Consider the following 7,678-nt stretch of genomic DNA (forward strand, 5'->3'; position numbering starts at 1 on the left):
TTTCCAACAGTCTCAGGTCTCCTGCACATAAAACAGTTAGTCCATACTTCAAGTTCGCCCTTTAGGCAACTTTCGTTGATGCTACACACTATTTGACCTTCCACTTCAAGAAATGAAAATATTTTCGGTGTTTGTCCAATCATTATATAGTAAATCGCGTATGAAGAACGGATGCATATACTGAAGGAATATACCATCCGAGCCATTTAACAATGCTAGCTCAAAAAGCGTGTGACAAAATCGGACGTTTGGGGCCCTGAGCCCCACTTGTTACTTAACACCGCTAACTTTAAACATGTTGTTTGGAAGGCAGTTAACGACTAGCTTTGTTTGGTCAGGATAGTAGGATTTTGCGGAGTGAATCGTCAGAGTCGCGGATTCACGGATTGATACGTAGGGTCGAGGCTTTCACTAAAGTTTTCCGGGGCGGTTTTTCTCTTGTTGTTCAGCGGCTGTCGTTCACCTGAAAGGTACAAGTGAAAAAATGATGCGGAACGGCTCCTTAATTTCCCAGCGTGAGGCAGTATGCTTGCCAGCTTGAGGACTCGCATAAATAAGTGTCTAACAGTGGCTTGAACTGGCTTCTAGAAGGGGCGTGGACAATCATCGGAGGAAGATTAGTTTACGCAACAACTACCCGAAATGGGAAAAATTTTTGCCCGATGAATGTCTGTACTCTGAGTTTGAAAATTCTACCATGTCCCCACCCTGTGTTTGCTGGGTCAACGGCGAGAAAAGGTATGTTCATACAGGGCATAAGTAAGAATCAGGTCCCCATGGAGTCGACGATACTGCAACGATCGATCGCCGCGAGAGCCATTTTGCTCTCTATGGATTGGAGGCCAGCAACCATTTTTGTGGCACCCCGCTGGACAACCTCAATGAGGGTTACGTCTTTCGTGCGTCCTGAGTAAGTAACTTGGTTATCATATTCAAGGAGCGGTCTGACGTAGGCCCCATAAAATATTTCAAAGTCCATGTGAGTAATACGGGAGTAGGTGTACCGAATCATTCGTCGAACGACAAATGCCTTTTGGGTTAATTTCTCATGGCGCAGTGAGAAGGACTTGTTTGAAGAGAGCCAGGGACACAAATCTTTTTTGGCATCCATCCTCGTGATGTCTTCTGGTCCTTTCTTACCATACATGACAAACGCATTCGCGGAGTCTCCTCCAAATGACATGGAGGCAGGTTTCGTCATCCAGAGAAAGGTACTCTAGTGTTCTGGCTATCCAATAAGTTAGTTTACCAGGAGTGTGGTAAAGAAATAAAAATAATGACGCTAGGTTGGGCATACAAATATAAAGAGATCAGATGGAACAGACTCACTAACAACTATTCTCTTTAAAATAGTTCGTCGTTGGCCCAGGTCAGCGAATAAACAATAATCCAATTATGTTGCCCAGAGGTCTTCTGAACAGTTCCCACATATAATAAATTCCGAAGATGTCTGAAATGTTGTGGTACCGAAGTGAGACTCGCGAATGACCGCTGTAAGCGCGAGCGAAATCAGAAGGGAGAGTCGAAGCACGTGATCACGCTTGTATTATATGAAATTGTACAAGTGCGCGTTTTTTGTAGTTTTTCGTATTCAAACAAAAAACGATTATGCAATTGATGAAATACGTAGTGTTATAATGGAAGTAAAATAAAGGTACAAAACGCCACAGTACCATTTCAATGACAGACATTCTGATCCAACCAAAGCCACGCGTCATTTGCACTTGTGGCCGCCAGGTTGCGCGATGCAGATGTTTACGCTGAAAGTGCGCACAAACCAGAAACGGCTTATGATCAGCGCAGAATTGATGGAGTCACTCACAATCGTCCGTCCAACTCTAGATCGAGTGCTCAGATGTGATTCAAAGAAGCTCGGACGACTGACTTGGGACCTTATATCGCCCACAACGATTACAGTGTCTGTTTATTGCTCGAAGAATAAGCCCAGATAGCTTTAAATAGAAAATATATTTCCTAGCGTCAGACCCGCATTCCATTGTGGCATGTGCTTGCACTCAAAACAAGCACCGTTTTTTACTTTACCACTTACCGAGCTAGATTAAATTGGATGACCGGGCAGCGCAAAGGCGGCCGTAGGCTGGATTACAAGCCACCGAAGCGCGCTCCGCTCTGGGGCTGAGTGGAACCCCCACATCATAAATTCCGCTAGTCATCGTTTCCGGAACGTGGGATATACAAAGGGAAAAGTGTGAAAGAGCCATTTCAATCTTGGGCATTCCGGGGTGTAAGGCCGCGCTCGGATCTTGTATGCGTGTGTCGGAGACAGCTTACATTCCATTCTAAGGAAGTTAAAGGTCTTAGCGAGCTCTGTCTGTTTTCCAGTCGGGCATAGAGTACATAGAATTGATGTCCTGGACTCGGCATGGTGTTATTCTGTCTGTTGGTGATAGGCTGCTGGGTTCACAAGGCACATAGGTCGGATAACTGACAATAAATAACCCAGCAAAGTTAAAATGTATGGTGGGAACTGGCCCAAGAGGGACGCCGGGGGGGGAGAACTATGCGGAAAATTGTGCTGCTGGTCGCCAGGCCGAGGAGGCCGGTTTTGGTTAGGTGCCGCATCTTGAGCCGTTGACTAGGAATTCCGAAGTTGTGATTCCTGCGCTTCGTAACCCATACTTAGCCTTTTGTTACCCTAGCCATATGCCGAAGCGTCCAAGGCCGAAAAGGCTTCGTTGGTGGTTTTAAACTTAATTTCAATTTGACTGGCCAGATCGTGACAAGCAGGATGTCTCTTTTTTGCTCTCCCTAGTTGCGTTTCATCAGACACCTGCAACTTTTAACGATCTAATCTTTTCTTAGCTTTATATTTTCCCCGAAAGTAAGGTAACCTCCCGGTAATTCTGTTTGCTTTCGCAAGCCGGTCTAGGCTGACCAAGTTCACATCGGATGTAGCCCACTAGTTTTGACATCGTCCTATTTTTCGCGAAATCCCCAGTGCCCGCAGTTCCCTAGTCATACTCTATTCTGACTGAAACCGTATGATCGTACCTGACGGGATGCCACACAGTAGTTGGAAATAAACATTATTATTGAGGGAGTTGGAGGATGTGGTATTTTGCGGACACTTCCTCTAGCTCTTAACCCTGACCCGCAAGGCAGTGGGTGTAAGAGCTTCTTTTGGATGCTCTACCCGCAGCTGATTACTTTATATTCTCACCTGATCGGTTGTAGGGTTTGTCCTTACCTGAAGGCACAGGGTACATATATATCCTGACGAGGCTAGGCATAGCAGGTGCCTAGTGAGCAGAACAAGACTTCTTAGCTTTATAAGTATTTCGAGCAGATGGAATGGTGCTTTGAGGCCACGTTCCACCTTTGGACGATCAGTGTGCAGCTTTTGGGCTACCCATTTCTAACTCCTTTCCTCAAGAGTAGACTCTATCGGGTCTCATGTAAAAATGGTCGCCTGGGGGAAAAACCTTACCGCCTTCACACCCCTGTCGCACTGAACAGTATGTTTTACCCATAGAACGATTACGGAGTCACACTGCTTTTGGTGTGACTGGTCTCGTTTTGCCTTTCTGCAATGGTTGTACCACGTAAGACGAAGCTCCAGCCACAACATTCGGCGGAACCATCGCAGGATTAAACCCCGATCACCACTTCATCATGGCAGATTCAGGTCGGGCGAAGTCTTGTTCAAGATCAGTTAATCTGGGATCACGTTGCCCACTGACGCCGAGGCATCTAAACTGGATGACCACTAGCTACTAGCCTGACGCAAAGCCAATTCCAGCTGTTCATACGGCGTCCGGGCGTTCAGCACTTCCATAAGAGCGTTAAAATCAATCAGTCAGTTTAACTTGTCAGTTATAAACCCTGTACCGTAGACATATTGGTTCCAGCTTCTACAGTTCCGATCACCGGGAAGTGGAAGTGTTATTTATGTTTTCTGAGGGGTCTTGCAACTCTTTGCCGGTCCTTGGATTCTCGTTGCGCCCACCATGGTATATCAAATGCCACGGGAGATTCAGAGATCCCTTTGTGGGGGCGAAGGAAAATTATTGCAGTCGTACTTATGGGGTCATCAGAGAGTGCTCCATGAGGCGTTGGCAGAAGGGCGAGAGGCGCCAAACCAAAATGCCCGATCCATATTCGCTGACATTCTGACCAATCAGGGCATGCCTTCGTTTGGTCCTTAGCCCGCACCTGGCACATCAGCCTAGTTGACGTGATGTCCGGTTGCTAGGGGGCGGCTGGCCTGTGGGACCTGAAGCCCAGCCTTGGAGGTGATGTCACGCTTCGTTGCTTCGAAACTGGATACCTACGCATTGAAGCTGATAGATCTGGTGCACAAGTGCCACTGACTGCGCGATTGAGCCATTTCCGCCGGTGTCATTGACCATTAGTTGGTCGTGTCCCGGGGTCTCCATCCAGGAAGGCGGCAGTCTGTATCGGATCCCGCTATTCGGTTTGTGTTTTCATATCTTGGTACCAGGTCATACACTGTTCACCTCCTGGTTGCTTCCACTCAGTACAGGGCTGAGCTATGCGGGCCCTGCGAGGCATACTGTCTGGTAGAAGCGTTCAACTGTAGCACCCTTCCGGTGCCTAGCTGCCATGCCACCCGAGTCCTAATTAGCATAGCCTACAGAGCGTGAGTAATTCACCTATGGAAGATTTCCTATTCCTAGGACCATTTTGCGTGCCCCAACATTATTAATCCGGCGTTCCCATCAGACCCGACCAATGATTCGGTGACATCGGTGATCAGACGCTGACATATTTCGTAGATCCCCTTCTCGTACAAGCCACATTTATCCATAGAGTAGGAAGATCGTGCTGTCGCACTATAAACTCTGCCTCTGACAACCAAACAGGCATCTACAGGTGTCGGAGGCTGGCAATTGCTGCCCTGGCTTTCCCAATACGGGAAGTAATTTCATCTCCCTCTAGTCCACTGGAACTTGTGCAACTGTTCAGTTTAACAAGTTTGTTTGCTACGGCTATTGGCTCGACTGCAAGCATGAGGTTGAGGTTCGATCCCACCCACTTTTAGCAGCATTTTAGACTTTGCAGGCGTGAAGCGCCTGCCGAACCGTGTGGTTTGTATTTCAGGAGGATCTGAACCAAGGAGGGCGATATCATCCGCATACTCAGTTTTTGTGAGAGGATATCCCGGGAGCAGCTCAGCCCCTGAGGTTTCAGAGACAGGCAGAGGAATTTAAAGCGGCAACCTGGCAGTATCCAAGCCCTCGCACTTCCTCCGGGCAGCATGGAAGGTAGGCAGCAGAAGGGTGCTACGGCTAAACGGTGGCCTCAGCTTAAATCTGTTGAAGAGGAAAGATCAGTGAGGGCAGCCTTGTCTCACCACTGAATGTGGTGAACTCAGGCGATGCCTTGCCGTATAGTCGTACCCGTCCACAGGAATTCGTATACAGATCCATTATAAGGAACCTAACGCTGTATTCTTGTTGTGGTGGTGGAGCTTCTGTGCAGCTAACTGAACTGACTGAAACACTGATTCAACCATGTCAGGATGGACAAAGCGGTGCAGGCCGTCGAAGAATAGCGAGGCCCCTTACCGCGAGGAATTCTATGACGAGGCGATCCGGTGGTAAAGTCGTGATGTCCTCTGTGTGTGAGAGCATTAAGGCGTTTTATCCAGGCGACCAACACGCCCATGTTTGGAAGCAGCAATGCTGCCTTCCACCGCGGAGGGAGGGGTTGGAAAAGTCGGCCCTAAAACCGCACACTCCGATCGCTCAACGGTTGATTGTGACCGGTGGCGCATTATTCTATACGATCGAAATACTTCTAAAACCAGAGTCCGGTGCTGCTCAGAAATGGCACCTACCGTGTGCCGCTGCGGTAAGAATGAGACGGTAATATCCTACCCGCTGCCTTTTCGGGCCAGGCCGGCACCCTTCAGACAAGTGGTTCAGATTATCATTGGCTCTAGGAAGGACCCCCACCCACGAGAGAACAGTAACACCTGCTTCATTGCAGGTCAGAATTTTGAGTTAGAGGCAAGAGACGGGGTCCCTGAACAAAAGCCTACATCCTTCCACTGCCTTGTAAGTCACCTTTGAATCAAAGGCTCAAGATGATGTACTCCTTCGAATTGGGCATCCGGGAATTATCATTCGCCCTTGCTGTTTCTTCTCTCACAGGCCTTTCATACCCATCGGATGTTAAACATGACCTAGCCTAACTGAAAATTTCAGACACCTTACTCTGTTCGACCATCGTTTCGTGCAAACAATTATGGGCCCAGATGGGTACTGCTTGTATCGAGGGTGACGACTCAACGTCTCCCACCGCTCGTCGCCTTTCCAGAACCTCATGAATGATAGTGGATACATCAATGAATTATTTGGTGGCAAAGCACGAAGATCCTCACGGCTGGACAATACTTTGTTGGCTCATATAGACTTTCCAGCTTGAACCTGAAAGACAATGACTGTATTTGGTCCGGTTGAAAGGACTTAGAATGTGGGGAGTGTGTATCATACTTTGTTATCGTGAGGTTGTATACAAAGTCTCCATATTTGAATTTCCCCCCTTATTTTTCTGTTTGTTGGATATGTGCTGTTGTTCGCCGTCAAGTACACTGGTTCTTCGGAGTTTTTATACAGTATATATATATATATACCATATTTGATTTCCCCCCTTATTTTTCTGTTTGTTGGATATGTGCTGTTGTTCGCCGTCAAGTACACTGGTTCTTCGGAGTTTTTATACCGTTTATATATATATATATCTTGTTGATTCCGCCCGCGAATCAACGGTGACCAGCGGTAACTTTCTGTGATGAAAATGACTGATACTCTATTCGTTGTTATATTCATTATTCTCTTGTTTTGATATTCCATATGCTGTATATATTCACCAATTCGAATACATACGTGCTGGTTGTTACGCTTCGCTGAATTCTGGATTTCTAGTTCGTCTGGTTATACGAAACTTAATTCTCACATTTTGGCATCGCGATTGGAACGATTCATCATGCCTACCGAAATGGAACCATTAGATGTTAATTCAACTGCGCGTAACGTAGAGGATTATTTGGAACGGTTCGATATATGGTGCCTCACAAAATCCGATATGGATGATAAGAAACTCACTGCATATTTCCTACATTTCGTTGGCAAAGATGCATATGCGTTGATCAAAAATTTAGTATATCCGGAATCTCCAATCGATATTTCCTACATTGCATTGAAGAAAAAAGTTCTTCAACACTTCAAGCTGATTACATTTGTAGCAGCAGAAAGAGCTGGGTTCAATATGTTGACCCGCTCCCATTCTCAGTCGGTTCGTGATTTCGTGTTACAGCTGCAGACACAGGCAGTCAAATGTGACTACGGTGCCCAATTGGAAGACCAGCTGCGTGATAGACTCATTGCTGGCATTCAGCTGCCCAAATTACAGCAGAAGCTGCTACTCTGTCCGGATCAGAAATTTCAAACTATTCGGAAAATATGTGAGCAGTATGAAGATGTGAAGCATGTGACGAAGACTGAGGAGGTAGTCTTGTTAAATTATTCTAGGAGAAATAATTCAAGGATGCAGACGAACAACAAATTCAAACCTCGAACAGATTCTCGTGCCTCAAATCCATCAACACGTCACTTCACAGATCGTAACCCTAATCCGATGGCTCAAAAATTTGGGAAATGCGAGTCTTGTGGACGAAACCATTCCAGATATT

Source organism: Opisthorchis viverrini, assembly GCF_000715545.1.
Source record: "Opisthorchis viverrini unplaced genomic scaffold opera_v5_37, whole genome shotgun sequence".
In the NCBI taxonomy this organism is placed as follows: domain Eukaryota; kingdom Metazoa; phylum Platyhelminthes; class Trematoda; order Opisthorchiida; family Opisthorchiidae; genus Opisthorchis; species Opisthorchis viverrini.